This window comes from Castor canadensis, chromosome 15, assembly GCF_047511655.1.
Source record: "Castor canadensis chromosome 15, mCasCan1.hap1v2, whole genome shotgun sequence".
Lineage (NCBI taxonomy): Eukaryota > Metazoa > Chordata > Mammalia > Rodentia > Castoridae > Castor > Castor canadensis.
Genome location: NC_133400.1, coordinates 75,601,702 through 75,621,660, shown reverse-complemented (window position 1 = coordinate 75,621,660; position 19,959 = coordinate 75,601,702). Strand labels below are relative to the sequence as shown.

At 42.0% G+C, this 19,959-nt stretch overlaps 1 long non-coding RNA gene across 3 annotated transcripts in view; it reads right to left on the bottom strand.

Annotated features, from left to right (window-relative positions):
* LOC141417514 (uncharacterized) overlaps nt 1-19,349 on the bottom strand; it is a 39,289-nt gene extending 19,940 nt beyond the window's left edge. For 2 of the 3 annotated variants that reach the window (XR_012442144.1, XR_012442145.1), the window contains exons 1-2: nt 16,124-19,349; nt 6,988-7,167 (exon numbers count right to left, since the gene is read on the bottom strand). This is a non-coding gene — a long non-coding RNA (uncharacterized lncRNA). Of the gene's footprint in view, nt 1-6,353; nt 6,540-6,987; nt 7,168-16,123 lie in introns of those variants that run through there. The other variant, XR_012442146.1, reaches the window with a different exon arrangement.
* Between the last annotated feature and the right edge of the window lie 610 nt (nt 19,350-19,959).

Here is a 19,959-nt window from a genome sequence, read left to right as displayed (position 1 = left end):
TCCTAGAGGACAAGAAGTAGGGGAAGAACATGGGGTCAATCAAACCCACCTGCCAAGTAACTCTGTGGCTGTGGATTTGCACACTCATTTCGAGGATCCTTACTCACTTGCTACTTCTGCAATGAATGTCTTCTCCATTGTAATCACCCACAATGATGCATATTTCCTACTTAAAACTTTCCTCCTTCTCCTCCTCCTTCTCCTCCTCTTCTTCCTGTGCTGGCGATTGAACTCAAGGTAAGTGCCCTGCCACTTGAGCCATACCCCCATCCCTTTTTGCTTTAGCTTGTTTTTCAGATAGGGTCTTGTACTTTTGCTCAAGCCAGTCTCAGACCAAGTTCCTCCTATCTATGCCCCCCAAGTAGCTGGGATTACAGACATGTACCACCACGCCTGGCCCAACACTTCTCTTCTTGAACTGCAACTTCAAGGACCATCTCAGAGAGTTTCAATAAGTTCTCTGACTTTGAAGGCTCATTCAATCAAAGTAGCCTATGCAAATTAATTTGTTAGCAAAACTTGGTTGAGTGTGGAAGTCCTAAGAAAGATGTCCTCCTGGCTCGGGTCTACAGTGATGCCTGAATCCCATAGGTGGTAAGATGCTGCCCAGAGGGCAAAATTGCTCTGGACAAGACCCTAAAACATAACCCAGAAATCAGTCACCTGATGTCAACCAATGCTCCACCCACAGAGTTTATTCCTTGGCATAATAATTAAACCCAAATGACTCAAAATACCACCTCAATATCTCTGGGGATTCTGGAGAAAAACATTTCTACTCAACTCTTATTCCAATGTCCTGCTTCTGTTGAATTCACAATCCTTCTCTCATGTCATCCTGGGCAGCTTTTTCCACCCCCAAAATGTTGTTTTCAAAGCACCCTTCCTTTTTATTCTTATCCTTCAAACTTTCTAGATCCAGTTTCTCTGCCCTAGCTACTTTTGATTTCATAGGACCATTTACCCATGGGCCTGATCATTTTTTCACTCTCTATCACTCCACCCACATTCTCACTCCTTCTTCTCACGTTCTGAGGAAATCCAACACTGGTTAGAACCCTGTGGGCATATGACAGCACATAACACCATGCCAGTTGCTACCATTTTAACTTAATAACCACATAGCCCAAATAGGGACTTAATACTCCCAGATGATTCTACTAAATATCTTCCCAAAGTTACTTTGCCAGTCTTTGAAAGGACTATTCTATACCTTCTGCTCTGTACTCACGCCTCCAACTCTCCTGCCCGCTTCCTCTCACTGGATAACTTTACCAAAGGCTTTGATGAACATATGGATGCAATCCTAAAGGATGTTCACAAACTATTTCATCTATATCATAGGATAAAGAAAATAAATAATTACATCACTATTGTTCAGTACCAAGATTTTCCACGTAGGATAGAAGAGCTTACGCCCATAAGCCTAGTTACTCAGGAGGCAGAGATCAGGAGAATTGAGGTTCAAAGCCAGCCATGGGCCAATAGTTCCAGAGACCCTATCTTGAAAAAAATCTATTACAAAAAGGGGCTGGTGAAGTGACTCAAGGTGTAGGCCCTGAGTTCAAGCCCAATATGGCAAAAAAAACAAATAAATAAATAAAAAGATAGACACATAATATTTTTAAAAAAAAATAGATAAACCAGGCAGTGGTGGTTTAAGCCTGTAATCCTAACTACTCAGGAGGCAGAAATCAGTAGGAAGCCAGCCCAACTTCTCAACACCCTGTCTTAAAAATACCCAACACAAAACAGGACTTATGGAGTGGCTCAAATAAATGCTAGAACACCTACTTAGCAAGTGTGAGGCCCTGAGTTCAAATCCCAGTATTGCAAAAAAAAAAAAAAAGAAATAGATAAATATCCTGGACTTGTTAAATTTGAGGTGGAAATATTAATGTGAACTTTATTCTTAAGTGTATCTGTGTCTACCAATCTCTTAGCTCTAAGCACTCAAAGGACCTAGAAATGATCTTTTTTGGAGGGACAGGGGGAAAGGGAAGATGATTGTGGCAAACTTTTAGAAGCAATCTTAAACCAATGGCAATGAGCACATGTTCCAGATTTTGTGTTCTAAAGACCACCTCCAGGGCTCCTTGGAGAAAGAGCCAATCCAAGTCAAAGGCAGGAAATGCACATTGAGGCTGGCTTGAGTGCTACCCTGTGGAGTGTGCCTGATAGGCTTTCTTAGCTAAAGAAGCTGCCTACACATGTGTAGGTTATTACATCAATTATACCTTGATGGAGTTTTGGGTTTGGTTTGGGGAGTTGTTTATTTTTGCTTTTCTTAGTTAGGAAGAGTTAGTAAGTAGGAGAGGAAGGAGAACTGTGTAACTCACCAGTTCTGTTTTTTTTTTAGCCCCAGGCATTGAACCCAGGGCTACACACATGCTAAGCATTCTACCACTGAGCTACTCCCAGCCCAAAGCAGTTTTTTTGTTTGTTTGGGTTTGGGTTTGGGTTTTGCAATGCATTTTTGTGTGGGCTTGAAGCAAGGGCCTCATATATGCTAGGCAAGTGTTCTGCCACTTGAGCCATGCCCTCAGCCCTTTTTGATTTTTGTTTTGTTTTGGAAACAGGATCTCACTAAATTTACCTGGGATGGCCTCAGATTCATTATCATCCTGCCTCCATCTCCTGTGTAGCTAAGATTATAGGCATGCGCTATAATACTCAACTCCCAAGCAGTTCTTAAAGTATGGTCTGAAAATCTTTTCAGAACTATAATACCCTTTTGGTAGATCTGCAAGTTCAAAGCTATTATATAGTATTAATAAAATACCATTTGACTTTGCACTATTTACTAATACTGTAAGGGTGTACTACTGGTATACAAACAAAGACAGGTAAAACGCTGGCCCCTCAACCTAAATCAAGACAGTGGCACTAGCTGGTGGAGTGGTTAAAGCAGGAAAGCACCTGCCAAGCAAGCACAGGTCTTGAGTTCAAGCCCCAGTACTGCCAAAAAAAGGAAAAAGACAGTGACACCAAAGTGAGCTGGTGTCAGTTAGTCTTCATTATCAAGCAGTAAAAAGAAAGAGAAAGAGTTGGGGGGGTATAGCAAAAAAAAAAGCCATTTTTGTTGAAAATCATTAATTTTGTGGTTGTTTTGAGCCAAGGTCTCTCTGTTAGCCCAGTCTGGCCTCAAACTCTCCATCCTTCTGTCTCAGCCCCAAATCATTTTCCCCTCCCATGGGACTGGGGTTTGAACTCAAGGCTTCCACTTGCTTTGCAAGGCAGGCTCTCTGTTGCTTGAGCCACACCTCCAGTCCATTTTGCTCTGGTTATTTTGAAGATGGAGTCTCCTGAACTATTTTCTCAAACTGCCCTTGAACTGCAATCTTCCTGATCTCAGCCTCTCAAATAGCTAGGATTACAGGCGTGAGCCACCAAGCCTGGCTCCAAATCATTAATTTTTAAATAACCCTAACTATACACATTCTTAATACGCTTAATACTCCATAAAGAAATAGGAACTCTCTTAGATCTAAAACAAATGCAGTAATATTATTAGACTTGGGTCACACGCTAAGGGGAGAACACATACAGGAGGAATGGGGACAAGTAGGAAACCCAAAACTTGAAAGTGTTTGATGTCCCCACTGCAGAGGAACTAATACAGAAACCTTAAAATGACAGAGGTCAATATGGGAAGGTGACCAGGAAGTAGTGAAGAGGTCAGGTAGAGATGAATCAATTCAGGTTCTAACACACTTGTGCATGGAAGCAATGCTAGGAATCTCTCTGTATAGTTATCCTTATCTCAACAAGCAAAAATGCTATGTCTTTCTTATTATTGCTTATGTGTTTTCTTCAACAAAATTGGAGAAAAGGGCAGAACAGGTTCTGCCTGGAAGCGAGGGGGGTGGGGGGAAGAGGGAGGAGGCGGGAGGCAGGGGAGAGAAATGACCCAAACAAAATACACACATATGAGTAAATGAATAAAGAAAAAAAAAAAAGGAAATAGGAAGTCTCATAAAGCACTTCTTTTCTTCTGTGGTGGTGAGGATTGAACCCAGAGCCTTGCACATGGTAGGCAAGTGCTCTAGCATTGAGTCCCACCCCACCCTACCCATATAAAGCTTTTATGCTGCACACCCAGCTACTGTGGTTGCCCCAAAGAATAGCACTGGTGCCTCACCTGAGTTCTGAGCTGAGCCAGCAGCAGTTCATAGAGCACCATTTGTACATGAAAGGACAACCGATGAAGATACTAACATTATATTCAGGTATTTGACATATTGTCTCAGACTTAAATGAAGTGAACCCACTGCTTCAAGGAAAACAGCTGACAGTGTTGATTTCCAGTGATAAAATTTGAGCTTTCAAACAAATATTAGAATTTTTGAAAGCTTAAGTATGCTGTTGTGAGTTGTTAAGCTCACAAGTATTGGGAAAATGTTAACTTCTTAAATATTTTTCCCAATACTTAAGAATTTTCTGATGAAGGCTGGAGTTTTAGTTCAATGGTAAAGTGCTTGCCTAGCGTACATAAGGTGTGCATTTGATTCCTAGCACTGAAAAAAAAGGGAAAAAAAATCTAATGAGCTCAATGGTGATAAATAACAAACATAATTATTTTAATAGCATACAATGAAATGTGTCAACCTTTGGAAGATCTGCATAGTTTGGTGACCCAATATTTCCCACATGATCAGTACATGAAGTTACATAATTATATATGTGGAAAAGATCCATCAGAGAGGCACAGTGGTACATGCCTGTAATCCCAGCACTGGGAGACTAAGGCAGGAACATCTCAAGTTCAAGGGGAACCTGGGTTCTATATAACCAGCCGAGGCTGCGGGTGTGACTCAAGTGATAGAGTACCTGTCTATCAAGCTTAAGACCCTGAGTTCAATACCTAGTATGAAAAAAAAAAAATTACAGCAGGCTCTGGGTTCAATTCCCACACTAAAAAAAAAAAAAAAAGAATAACATCTATGATATGATTTTCTAAAAAGCCTACTCAAGTACGCTCCCATTTTCCAGTCTCATGTCACATGGGGTTGGATTTTCTTCAACTACTTCAACCAAAATAACATATCGCAACATAGTGAATGCAGAAGCAAATAGGAGAATCCAGTGTCCTCTAATTAGTCCAGAGATATTAAGGGCATTTTGGAAAAATATAAAGCAGCACCATTCTTCTCACTTAATCCTTTTTGTTTGTGAAAACAGTTATTTCCATAAGATATGTTATTTGCCGTTATAGAATTTGTTATTGTTATTCTTACAGTTTTTCTGTTTTAATTTCTAATATAGTAAATATAGACAAATAGAATCCACAAAATAAAATCTCAATGATTTTTAAAAGCAAAAAAGTGACCCTGGAGACCAAGTTGGAGAATTGCTGGTTTCAGTGAGCAGAAAAAGTCACTTTTGAATGGATCTGCTTTTTATTCAGGAAAAAATCAATGCATGACCATTCTTAGTCATGTGAATCCATAAGGGACAGGCACCTACAGCTCGGGTCGACAGGGGCAGAGGACCTTTTCTGACCTAACAAAGTCTGTCCCTCAAAGCGTGGTATACAGAGGTGGTCCTTGGGAATACGTCTGCATGGGGACAGAAGCACCCTGTGAAGAAGCAATCAAACCCTGGCCCCTTCTCTTTGAGGATCCGTGTCCTTGCAACCACTCTGAGGGCTGGAGAACCAGTGGGGGCAAAAGACATCAAAGACTCCAAAGGGGGGAACTCACCAGGAGACAGAGAAGAATGCTGAACAGGTGACCCAGGGCCTACAAGGCCACAGAGGAGGAGTAGCTCCTACAGAGTGTGAAATTGGGGATGCTAGACCTCTCTGATCCACTCCTTTGTCCTAGTGGTAAGGTCTTGGGCATAATGAGTGCACATAAATGGGAACAATTCCTTGGGAACCCACATGTGGGCTTCTGCAGAGATCTGGACTAGCAAGGACATTGTTCCACCCTTGAAGCCAGATTTGGGCTCGGCCATTCTTCAGTAGTGATGCTACAGAATAGCAGCCCAAACCAGAGACCACTGAGGGACTGGTTCAATCCTACAGCTCTTCTCTGCTTGATGTTTGATAGCCAAACTGATTCCTATTATTATTATTATTGGAAAACTGGAAGAAGATGGAAAGCTTCAGAAGAGAGATTGTGGTCTTCATGTAAATGTGAGGCCTCAATAGAGTGATAGAAAAGATAAAAACTGAGGGTGTTCCTAGTGCTAGAGCATATGCCTAGCATGCATGAGACTCTGGGTGCCACTCCCTACAGAAATACATACATGCATGCATGCATGCATACATGCATACATACATAAAAGAGATGTTTAAAATGTGTTTGTATTTCTGTAGTAAGCCAACAAACAGCAGCAGTAGTGCAGAATGCTGTGTTAGGCAGCTGTGTTAGTGACTTTCCTCATCCCTGTGACCAAATACCTTACAGAAACAATTTATGGGAGGGAGGATTTAATTTGGCTCATAGCTTCAGTGTGCTCGATCCATGGTTGCTTCCTTGTGGTGAGGCGGAGCATCACATGGCAGGAGCAGATGGCTTAGAACTGTGTAACTCCTGGCAGCCAGGAAGTAGAGAGAGAAGAAGGGATTAGGCATCTGGTGTAATCCTCCGAGACATGCCCCAGTGACCTACTTCCTCCAGCTAGGCTCCCCAAAACAGCACCTCCAGCTGGGGACCAAGCATTCAAACCATAAGCCTGCAGGGTGCATTTCATACTCAAATGGTATCAGCAGCAGAAAACAAGATGCAATCCCTGGTCTCAAAGAGCTTACAGCTGCTAAAAAGAAACAAGTAAACAGGCACTGACGTATTGTACTGATGATTCTATGCCAGGATTAAGGGCCTAGTGCTATGAGAACTGACAGAGAGGTATCCAACCAAGTGGATACCTCTAAAGTGGATACAGGCTGGATTCCCAAGTGACATGAATCTGGACATCTATTGCTAGACGGCAAAACAAACAACCCCTAGATGTCCGTGGTTTGACACAATATATACTTACATTTTGGTTCAGTTCTGGCAGATTTCTCAGTGCATCCTCCAGAGGTGTCTCAGGGACCCAAGCAGCCTCTTCCTTGTGCCTATACCAGTTTACAGCTTCAAAGTAGCAGCATCCAACTGACATATGGGGAGGGGTGGGCCAGGAATGGTAGGAAAGTCTCATCAGACACTTCATATGGACCTGCAAGTCACACACATGACTGTCACTTACATTCTAATCTCTAGAGCTAGCCACTTAGCCCCATCCAGACTCAAAAGAGAAGGGTGATGTAGGTTGTCTGGGTCCCAGGAAGAAAATGAAATGATTGGGTGAATACATAGCATTCATTCTGCCACACAGAGGAAACAATCTTTTTTTTTTTTTTTTGGCAGTACTAGGGATCGAATTCAGGGCCTTGTGCTTGCCAGGCAAGCACTCCACCACTTGAGCCACACTTCCAGCCCTTTCTGTCCTGGCCTGAGACTGTGATCCTCTTACTTCTGTTCCCCTCATAGCTGGCATCACAGCTTTATTTCTTGAGATGGGCAGGCATCCTACTGACTTTTTCTCTGGGTTGGCCTTGAGCTTCTATTTTCCTTCTCTCTACCTTCCAAGTAACTGGGATTACAGGCATATACCACCTCACCCAGCAGAAGTGATTTCTAAGTTAAAAGATGAGAAGGATGAATGGAAGGTGAAGATAGCAGAGCATTTCATATGTTGTTGGGTTTTTTTTTTTTGGGGGGGGTGTTGGCTGTTCTGGGGATAGAACCCAGGGCCTCATGTACATGCTATGTAACCACTCTTCTACTGAGCTCCACCCCTATCCCTTGAGCATTTTGAATAGAGAGCACTGAACATTGAAAGCTCCAGAAATGAAAGAGAGTGGAGGGAAGGGACTGTTGGGGGAAGTTGTGAAAAGCCATAAGACTGAAAAGGCAACAAGGGCTCAATCCTAGACAGCCTGTGCAGCATGAAAGTTAAACTGGACTTTGATGCTAAGATCCACCCAGAGTTTCAAATAAGGGAGGGCCATGATCATATTTGTTCCTCTGAAAGATCCTTCTGGCTGCAGCATGTAGAGTGCTCTGGCAACAGATGAGACGAAATGGAAGCCAGGCAGGAAGCTGTTGCAACAATCCAGAAGAGAAACGCTGACCCAAGGCTGCTGTAATGGATATGATGAAGAACAGAGGTCTTTCAGAAAGAACTGGAGTTGCCAGACCTGATGGCACATTTCTGTAATCCCAGCACACAGAAGGTGAAGGCAGGAGGATAACACGTTCGAGGCCAAGTCTAGGGATGTAGCTTAGTAGCAGAGCTCTTGCCTAGCATGAGCAAGGCCCTGGGTTCTACCCCCAGCATTGGAGAGAGAGAGAGAAAGAAATGAAGGAAGGGAGGGAGGGAGGGAGGGAGGAGGGAGGACAGAAGGAAGGAAGGAAGGAAGGAAGATAGATGAGTAATAGCTGAGCATATTTGATGACTGTTTAAATGAGGAGTGGGGAGATAAGGGTGAGAGAGAAGGCAAAGATTGTGCCAATCACTGAGATAGAACTTAAAAAAGAAAGAAAGAGCAGTTTTAAGGGGACATATGATAAGCTTGTGGAGCAGCCAAGTGAAGCCAGAAGGGGTTTGGAAAAACTGGGCCTAAAGACAGATCTTCCCTGGAGAGGAAAGATGTGATCATCAATACAGAGATGATGTCGAGACTGTAACTGTGGATTATCCAGGGAGAGCGTGAAGAGCAAGAATAGAAACCGTGCTATGCAAAGTGTTCAACTTTCCTCTCCTCAGTTACAGGAGGCCTGGTTGGAGCATACGCTGGAGTCTGTGGTGTAAATACTCCCACCAATTCAAGCTACCAGCTTGTCATTGCTGAGAATGGAGTTGTGAAGAGATGCACCCAAATGGCTCTTGTGAGTTGCTGTGAGCTGGCTCCCACACAGAAGAGAGTCCCACATATAATCCTAGCCTGAGCAGTAAAAGAATGGACAGAACAAAAGAAATCCTGAAAGAAGATCCCATTGTAGGAATCAGAGAGAGAAAGAATAAGGAGGAAACAGTCAGTTCACATTCCTCCTCCCCAGAAATCAAATAAAACTATCCAAGAAGTCATTGGTATCCTTGATAAGATCAATTTTAGTAGACTAGCAGGAATACAAGACAGATGACAACGGTGCTACAAGGAAATGTGAAATCATATATTGGAAACCACAGATGTAGATAATTCTTAGACACCGAGAATAGTAGGCCTGAAGTCTATTTTTCCAGCAGAAAATCAAGTTGAACCAATTTTCAAAACCATACGAGCACTATCTCATACTCCCGTCCATTCTGCTCACACATAAACACAAATTCTACTAGAAATCTAGTCTGCCTACATTTCTGTACTTCTGTGCCTCTCACAGTAGACCTCAAACAAAGTGGTGCCACTTTCTCAGGAGGCTTGGGAAAGCCTCTGTATGTGCTGAGCACTGAATTGTGCTGTTGTCAACTTGGTTAACTATAGTTCCGGGAATCCTCTTCCTTGTGAGTTCTAAGTAAGAATTGGCCAAAAAAAAAAAAGGAACTTGAGTGCAATTTGGAAGGCAGAAGGGAAGCACAGCTCAGCCATTATCCTCAGGAGGTCCCCAGTCAGGAACGGTGGGCACACTCAGAAGTGCTTGATGGCAGTGGGTCATCATCCTCTCACCCTGCATTACTCATTTTCCCAACCATCGGCCCTAAGACCAACAGACCAGACCCCAGGCAGACCACTGGGTGTGTGTGGCTGTGTGTGTGGGTGTGGGTGTCAGACCCAAGTGCCCACAGCTTCCCAAAGCCCTGTCTGGGAGCTCTCCCTTTGGACTGCCTGTGGAGGGCCTGAGTAGTGGCTGGCCTCTCAGATTTCTCTGCAGCTTCAGCTCAGTCTACCCACTCCAGAGCCTCGGACAGACCTTTGATTTCCTACATTTTTGTAATGGCTCTGATTCTTCATTTCCCTACTGCTCCTGACAGCTCTGTTTCCCTAACTGATACAATTGTTGGTACTGGAAGTAAAGTGCAACCAGAGGAACAAAATCTAAAATATGTGACTTTGGTTTGAAGACTGGGTAGAGGGTGGAAAAGCAACAAAGAAAACATTAAGAAAGCTGGAAAAATAGAGCAAATTATTATTTGTTGGGCATGGTGGCATATAGCTGTAATCCCATCATTCAGTAGGCAGAGGCAGAAAGATTGCAAGATTGATGCCAGCCTGAGCTACATAGGGAGACACTAGCTCAAAAAAAAAAAAAAAATCAGTAGAGGCTATTATTGCAGGCTAGAAATTATGATCTGTGGTATACAGCATATACAACAGGGAACTGCCACCTGAGGTGATGTAGAGGGCAGAAAAGATAGCTGATGAGTTCTTTTATTGAGCTATAGTAAGTTCCACGCAGAATGGTGAAAGTACCAGTTGGGTCATCCCAGCTGAAGCAGTAAAGTACTTCAAGGGAGGAAGGCTGTGGAAGAAACTGGCTAGGAAACCAGTTAAACATGAGTAAGTCCAAGAGCTCTACTGTACAACATGGTGACTACAATTAATAACAATATGTTACATTCTTGACAGTTGCTAAGCTTGACTTTAAAGTGTTCTCACCACAAAAAAGTACACATGAGGCAATGTATGTGTTAATATGCATTCCAAAAAGTATGCTTATTTCAAAATAATGCATTTTTATATGACATAGAGTCTGGCTTCTTTATCCATGGATTCTGAACCCTCAGAATAAACCAAGTGTACATCAAAAATATTCAAAAAATAGGACTAGAGACATGACTCAAGTGATAGAGTGTCTGCCTACCAAGCAAGAGTCCCTGCATTCAAACCCTAGTACAGTCACACACATACACACAAAAATTAACAAAGCAAATTGCATCCGTACTGAACATCTACAGAGTTCAGTCTATAGATTTTTTTATCATTATACCCTAAACAATACAGTATAGCACCTATTTATTTAGCTTTTACATTATGTTAGGTATTAAAAGTAATCTAGAGATTACTTTTAAAGTGTACAACAGAAGCCCAGCATGGGGGCATGTGCCTGTGGTCCCAGCCACTCAGGAAGCTGAGACAGGAGGATTACATGAGCCCAGAAATTCTAGGTCAGTCTGGCAACACAGAGAGACCCTGTCTTACAATTTAAAACAAAAAAGGGGGAGCTGACAGAGTAGCTCAAATGGTAGAGCTCCTACCTAGCAAGTATGAAGCCCTGAGTTCAAACCTCACTACCACCAAAAAACAAAACAAAAGCTAGGGGCATGGCTCAAGTGGTAGAGAACCTGCCTAGCAAGTGCAAAGCCCTGAGTTCAAACCCCACTACCACACACACACACACACACACACACACACACACACACAAAGACTGTGTGAGAAGACAATCATAAGGTTACATACAAATACTATACCAATGCAAGAGAATCATGAGCTAGAGGCCAGCCTGGGCTACACAGCAAAACACTGACTCAAAAAATCAGTCAGACACTGTCTCTCTCTGAGAGAGAGAGAAAGAGAATAAGTCTGGTGCAATAATCAGCATAAGAGTTTTTAAGGCTCTTGGAATGTGGTAAGCATATTTCACGTGTGGGAAGAATATAAATAATTTGTAGCCAGAACAGACTCTGATAAACTCAAAAAAAAAAATGGCCACAAGTTCTTCTCAGTGCTGCAAGCATGCTCCATTACTACATGACTTTACACTTCTCCTAGGAAGGATCCAAGGTCCATTTTCTACTCTGAGCCTGAGCTTGGCCATCTGACTGCTTTGGCCAACAGGGCATTTGCATGAGCAATGTAGGCAGAAGCCTGGAAATGCCCTCCACTGAGGCTTGTTTCTGCAGTGGTTGGAGTACTGTAGGCACCAAGTAAAGATGCCCAGTCAGCATCCTAGGAGATGAGTGGCCCCTGGAGAGAGACCAAGCTATCCAGAGAGGCCATGGTAGACCATTGATCCTGGTCCCTCTGGCTCAGACTAGAAGACTCACATCTCACCCAGAGAATCGTGAGAAATAACTAATGGTTTTTGTTTAAGCCTCTGAGTTTTGGATGATTTGTTACTCAGTAAAAGCCAACTGAAGTAGAGGGGTTTTACAGCTGTCACAGTGACCGGGGAATGTTGCTGGCATTTAGTTGCTGGAGGAGAGGTTTGTTAACCATACAGCATTGCACATAGGCAATCCTGCCTAATGAAGTATCCCAGTCACCTGCCAGCAGTGTCCCCACTGAAGACCACAAGGACAATGCCTTAGTGTGTCACTCTAGGGAAAGAGAAGAGCTAAAATCATGAAAATTCAGATTGACTTATCTACATCACATGAAATATTTCACGGATTCTACACAATCGTCTTCTATAAATAGCTCCACTTAACAGTAAGAAAACTGGGACTCTTGGGGCTGAAGATGTAGCTCAGTAGTAGAACACTCACATAGCATGCCCTGAGGTACTGGGTTCAAGTCCCAGCATCAGGGAAAAAAAAACCCTGAGATTCAGAGAGGTAACTTGTTTGTCTCATTTCACATAACTGATAATTGGCAGCACCAGGATTTAAACCCATTTCTCAAACATCATTTTGGAGAAACTTTTCTGATCATCTATTCCTAAGGTGGAGTCCATACCCACTGCCATCACTCATCTCTATTTGAATTAGCAATCGTTTGTTTTTGTTAGAAGCCCTCTACCACAATGGAAGTCACATACAAGCAGAGATTTTGTGGGATTTATTCACCACTGCATCTCCAATGCCTAGAACAGTGTTGGGACATTAACAAACAAAACCCTTAGTAAATTGTTAAATGAATGAAGTGAGTGAATGAATAGCTTTCCACTAAGTCTGGATGCCCAGTTCTGGTGCAGGCTGGTTTCTCCCAGCCTCCTGTTCTCAGCTCATTTCTCCTCTTCAGTGGCTCTGATCAAGGTGACCCAAGTCTGAGACCTCTGACTTATGGCTGAAGGGACTTCAAAAGTCTTTGCATACAATCCCTTTATCTCCCAAATAAGAAAAATGATCCCTGCACTCCAGAGGCAGGAGAATTTAAGTTCAAGGTTAGCCTGGGCTATATAGCAAGACCATGTCTTAAAAAGAAAAAACAGGCATGTTGACATTCTCCTCAGGGATTTTCCTTGTCAAGCTACACGTTGGTCTCTACACTTCTGTTGCTTTCATAGACCTGTTTACTCATCTTTCAAATATGGATAAAATAATCACTCTGTCAGCCTCTTCGAGTTGCTCTGTGGATGATTTAAAATAATACAGCTTCCTTAAATCTTGCCAACTTCAGAGATGAAAAGCAATTGTCAAAATAATAATCACAGATAGTAAATGTGGGCCTGTAGTGGCTTCACATATGCTAACAGGATATTTAAAAAGCAAAAACTCTTTAATTTGGCCGTAGTCCAGACTCTCGCTGTATCTCCAAACTAACGCTCAACTTGAGATGATAACTATAGTTACAGACAAGTACGGTTGTCTAAATTGCTGTATAGCCAGCCATCCCAAAGCGTAGTGGCAGAAAGCAAGAATGATGTGATTTCTTGTGATTCTGCCATACAGGTGGTTCTTCTGCTGATTGTGCAGGGCGATACTCAGCTGGTAGGGGCCTGGCCTCTACCTCCTTAAGATTCTTCTCCTAGACTCCTTTGTAGCATGTCCAAGACAGCAAAGGTGGAAGCTACCAATTTTTGTGGGGGTTTGGTTTTGTTTTGCTTTTGTGGTACTGGGTTTGAACTCGGGGCCTCACACTTGCTAAGCAGGTTCTCTATCATTTGAGCCACACCTTCAGCCCTCACAGAGCTTCTTGAGGCCTCAATTTCAGCACTTGTACCCCATTTCTGTTACATCCCATTAGTCAAAGCCAGTCTCAAGATAAGCTTCCATTCCAGGGGTGGAGAATAGATCTACTCCTGAATGGGAGAATCAACAAAATTACATTGCAGAAAGGCTGTGCATTCTGGAACAGGAGGGACCTGTGGCCATTAAAACAATTGTTGGGCATTTTATTATTTTTATAGAACAGACTAAAATAAACATAACTAATGATATAATTCAGATTTTAGGGTCAGGCATGGTGGAACACAGCTGTAGTCCAGCTACTCAGAAAGTTGAGGCAGGATGATTGCTTCAGCCTTGTTCAAGGCCAGCCTGGGCAACACAGATGTGGCCTCAAAAACAAAACAAGGGATCATATCTATAATCCCAGCTACTTGGGAAGTAGAGATCAGAAAGCTCGAGGTTCAAGGTCAGCCTAGACAAAAAGTTAGTGAGATACCATCCCAATGAATAAGCCAGGCACAGTGGCTTGCTCCTGTTATCCTAGGGACTCAGACCATAAGTAAAGCGGTTTGTGGTCTAAGCCCACTGGGCAAAAAAACTTCAAGAACCTATCCAAAATTTACTAAAGTAAAAAGGGCTGTGGGTGTGGCTCAAGTGGTAGAGTACCTGCCTAGCAAGTATAAGGCCCTGAATACCACCAAAACCAAAAAAAAAAACAAGAAGTTGGTGATGTAGCCAGTGTTAGAGCACTGGCCTAGCATGCTACAGGGCCTGGGTTGGATCCCAAGCACTGCAAATAATACTAACAACATCAACAATTGTTCTGATTTCTAAAGCATGAAGAAATAAACAAAGCTATTCTCAAGTTATAAGACTGTTATAAAAATCTACAATGTTTATGTTTTCTTTTCTCCTGCATGTACACACCAGGATTAATCTCCCTCAGTACAGGCCACTCAGGGCCACGGCAATACTATTTTCACGGTGAGATTGTAGCTTGGCAGTTACCTACTAATTCCTACTAATGTTGGCCTCTTGCCACCTAGAATATTAAGTCCCCTGAGACACGCTGTCAAAGGCAACACTCCTGGAACCAACTATTGCGTTTTTGTCCACGCTTGTTGGGAAGAGCAAGACTCCCACAGGGCAAAGCAATCTCTTTTGGATGGAGCAGGGAAAAAACAGGAAGAACTGGACTCTGACAGGCAACTTCTGGTAAAGTCCATACAACTACTTTGAAGGAGCCAGGTAGGCGTTAACTTTAAATGGGGATTTTTTGGTTTTGCTATTGTGATTGTTCTACGATGATTTTTTGATGTTGTAAGAACTGAAAAAAAAAAAAAACAACTAAATTTATTCTGAGGAATATACCCCAATTTTTTCGTTTGGTAAGTAAAAGAAATGCAAACTGCTTTCTTTATCTACTTCTAACAATTTGTAAAAGAAAAACAAGTTTGGGTCAGATCTTGAGAAACAAGAAAATAGCATTTATTTTTACATGCCCTGAAAATACTGGTATCTGCCATTACAAACAAAAGAGACTGAAAAATCTAATGACAGCAAGATGAATCCAAAATAAGAAAACAATTTAAGTAAGTAAGCTTTCTGAATTATCCATACATACTTCTAAAGTTGAATTACCATCCATACCAGAACATTACCTATGAGATTTTATGATTTTTCTGTTTGGTACTATTAACTTAGCTAGTAACATTTATTACAAAGAAATAAAACAAAGCACATAAAATACAAACTGATGCCAGGATACTAAGTTTACAAATTTGCTGTTCAAAAGAATAACAGAAAACAAGTTTCCAATTACCATGACAAATTAAAAATATAAAGTTATTTTAATTTTCCTATTGAGTCTAATATTCTATTTCTCATAGTAATTTTTAAGTTCTTTAAATGTATAATTATTTCACAAAAGATATCAAGTATTTTCATAGATATCAATTTATTTTATTTCATTTGTGAAAAATAAGTATGTTTCTATACATAAATCTACATGTGCTTTGTGAACTGAATGTATCTGAAACCCTCCCATATTTAATAAGTTATGAATTTTAGGGTGACATGTATATTTTTCTCATACTTATCATTATATTGGGCATACATGTACACCTTCAGTGAAGTTTTCTTTCTTTTACAACTGTTGTTTAGACTTTTACTTTTAAGCTTTTGGATAGTGTATTCTGTCTGATACATTACTTCTTCTAAGAACTTCTCCCCAGAGAACTATAAAATCTGCAATAAGAAGGAAGTATGGGGCAAGTGAGTTAAAAAAAAAAAAAAGCTCAGGAAAGAATCCTTGTGAAAGATTGCACACAATTGAGTATTTCATATTTTAAGTTACTCTTACCATGTTATCTCTAAACAGCCTTGCCTTAGGGTTTCATCCATCCTGATGACCTTAATTAGACTTGGTCCAGATTTCTGAGGACTGTAAAATTAGGAAACTTTCATTAAAAAAAATTAAAAGCCCCTGGATGGTTTCCCAAAGCATATTGAGCATTACTTAAGACTTTATTGTTCCAGCTAGGTAGACATATCATATCTACAGCTCTAGCCAGGTCTGAAAGAGTTCTGTGACTGATGCCTAATGGAACCAATTTTCACTCTGGCAGAACAAATTCAAGTTCTAATACTAACTTGAATTCGTTTCCTTTGGATGCTAGGAATCAGATCTTTTTAGAGGAAATTGTATCAGTCCCTCTGCCTATTAAGTGATAGTCCATTTATTTCATCTAAATAGCTAGTGACTAGTGTCAAATCGAAAACAGAAAACAAACAATTTTTTAATTACAGAATTTGCTCTATTCTTTTTTTTAGCCTTCTTTCCCTCTTTTCCTTGATGGCCTCAATTTTCTACAAACTTTATCCATCTCAACTGTGGACCACTGACCTTCCTTAAACAGGAACAAATGGTCCAGTGTATTCTCTCACCTCCACTAACATTCATATCACAGTCACAGGCCATTAACTGTGGTTCACAGTTTTATTACCTTCATCTGATGAACACTGATGTACTTGCATGTCTTCCTCTACATTGGAAACAAAAATAATAATTTAGATAGAATTCTTAAAGTTAGCATGCTTGTCCATAGCTTCATTGTTCCTTGTGTTCATTCATCACATCTTGCCTGCCATTCAAATCCCTCCTTCCTTTCTGACATTTTATTAAAGTCATTACAAGAAGCGATACCTTGGCCAATTCTAAGATATGGTCAACCAGGAATCATATTTTCAGTACTTCAAATTCTATTGTACTTTCAAACCTCTGAAACAAATACAATATTCTTGTATTTTTCCTAAAATGGAATTTCATGTAGACAATGGTGTGTTAGAAAAGATGGTGCTTATCAAATAATTTTGGCATTGCCCCTTTTGATAACTACAATGCCCTGAGAAAACCAACATCAGTTTTCCTTCTGTCAGAACAAATTAAAGTACATGTTGTAGTGTTATGTATCTACATTTGGGAGAGGAAAAATAAAATCACTGGAAAGAACAAAAAAAACCGATACCCACATTCATCTAGTTTCACTAAAATAGCTCTTGGTGATACTTTAAAAATAAATAAATAACAATCACACATTATTTTACAAAACCACTCAAGGGATTCTTGTATTGTTTTAGGTTTTTTTCTCCAAAAATCAGATTTAATTAAAACTTAACAAAAACCCCCACATAAGTAATTGCACATTTCCTACTTTTCCAACCTTTAGCAGGCATTACTTTAGTAATTTGAACAACATTAATTTAAGTTGTTGGAGGTACAGTGAAGTGAATAAGCTAGCACTAGTCAGTCATTTTCAACTAATATGAAGTAGTTTTGCCAAAACATGACTGCAAGTGGGAAGCCATCATTCTGAACATTTGGAAAAACTATACCTCACTTTTCAATATCTTTTGATATTTTGATACAAAATACTGCTTAAACAGCTCAATACTATTTTCTAATTTATCACAAAGAAATAAATTCAGAGCAATGATGGTCATTTCATTGGTTTACCAAAGATCTTTGACAAACTACACATACAGAGACCAAGGTGTGTCCTCCACAGTGTCCCCAACCTCAATGAAAACTTAAAACATGGGCCCAGATTGGAAAATCATAAATTGAAGATTGATTTTTAAAAGTTTATGAATGGCATTGCCATGTGTAAGTTCATATGTGACAAGGCAAGAAAGTCAGAGAGGAAAGTGGGAGATAGTTGCAGTTACATAAAGGAAGTTATCTCTCTTGGGAGATTTATTAATAGAAAGTGAAGAAAGAATTCAGGACTCCTTCCTCACTGGTGATAATTACAGTTCTAGAGGAAAAAACAGCCATCATGTATAATTTACTATAAAACCTCTTGTCTTAGAAATAGACTCTAGAAAGATTACAAACACTGCTGTATACACATTTTCTCTTCTAAAATTTTTTAAGTCAAAATGAGTTGAGCCGGTGAGAAAGAACCTTCTAAAAACTTCACTCAACCCAACCAACACTTTAACAAAGTGAACTAATGAGTAGTATCACTCAACTTCACACACATGCTCCAAGACTGACCGCCTGTCTACATTTTGATTTTGAGAGAAAGTGTCCAGCTTTCAAAGAACAAAGAAGTGAAGACTTCTCCATCTTTCCTTCCCTTCCTTCCTTTCCACAATTTGACCGCGCAGTTTTCCTTTTTCAAATACAAGTCTTTCTCTAGTCTTTTCCTTTACCTTCCTTCCTTTTCCATCTTCATGACCACAAGTTTGACGAAAAAAAAAAATATTTCCCATCTTAGTACAGGAAGATGGGAAGGAGACAACCACTATCCCACCTGACCCCACCGTACACCACCCTACTCCTCACTGCTCTGCAGTCTTCTCTGCCGGTTCCCTGAGGGGCTGAGCAACCCCAGCAGGACACGCGCTTAATTGAGTTTGCCTGGGCAGTTCTGGAGGCAATGTAGCAACTTGGGTTTTTTTCCCTAGGGATAACTGAAATTAGAAACACGTCTGCGAGTGTTTCTTCTGGTCTGCCCCCAGGACTCCGGAGTCCCTGGATTTGAGACTTCAACCTGTACCCTTTCGGTTCCGAATCTGCCATTAACTCTCTATGCGTTCAGAATCCCAACACCCAAACGCTCACGTCTGTCCTTCAGACCAAGCGAGAAAGCTGGGGATCTGGCTCGCCCAAGGTTTACGGGGTACCCTTGGAGAGGCGGGACCCGCGCACAGAGAAGCCCGGCCTAAGCGCAATGAAGGGGACGCAGTCTGGGCAGCCCTTCGCGGGGGAGACGCTGCTGCGAGCGCAAATCAATTTCCCTTGTTGCCGGAAAGCAGGCTTTCCTTTGAGAAGGAAAAACCTGAGGAAAGAAAGTCTACCCGCGCGTTTGTTTTGCTTTTTCGTCTATTTGCTTCTCAATTAAAAAGTGGCTGCCTAGGCGACAGGTCTGCGGTTTTCACAGTGTAAAACGGATTAGAGGGAAAGCTCCTGCCCTTCTCGATTTCGCTTGCGGTTTGCAACCCCGGGGCGGATCTGACCCTGCGGCACCTGCCCGGGCGAGCTTCCCCCACAGCTGCCTAACCCGTGGACTTGGCTTCCCATTCTATTGTATGTGCCCGCCCCCCCGCCCCCCAATCTCTCAGCCCCTGCTTGGCTGGGCGGAGCCGCGGCGGCCAGCGGGGGAGGGAAGTTCCCACGGTGCGGGGGAGCAGTGCGCCCAGCATCCGCAGCCCGCCTCCCTTCCGGGCACCCTTGCGCTGCGCTCTGCTCCGCCGCTCTGAGTCCGGGGGGTGCGGGAGTCCCGGGGCCGCCTGGAGCCGCACTCTCCTGGACAAGGAGGAGGAAAGTGCCAAAAGAATTTACTGCGGAGGGCTCTGGAGCCTCGGTTAGCTTGCTCCTTTCTTGCTCAGTTGCTCGTAGGTTTTTCAATCCTGGAGTTCCTCGGTGACTTGTTTCCAAGAGGTGATGAGTTCACTTGTACATGCCATTAGGTTAAAGAAAAAATTAAAAATAAAAAAAAATGGTTTTCTTCGATCTCCTCCACCTTCCCTGGTCTCACCAAATAAAGCATCCCGACGAGAGTACGATGCAGCTGGGGCGCGGGAGGTGAACGTGGAGAGGATCCCCTGTGGGCCCACTGCTGGTCTCCAACCTCAAACACCCGCACCTGCTCACGAGTTTGCGGGGTGTGAGCACTGGAGGGAATGCCCCGA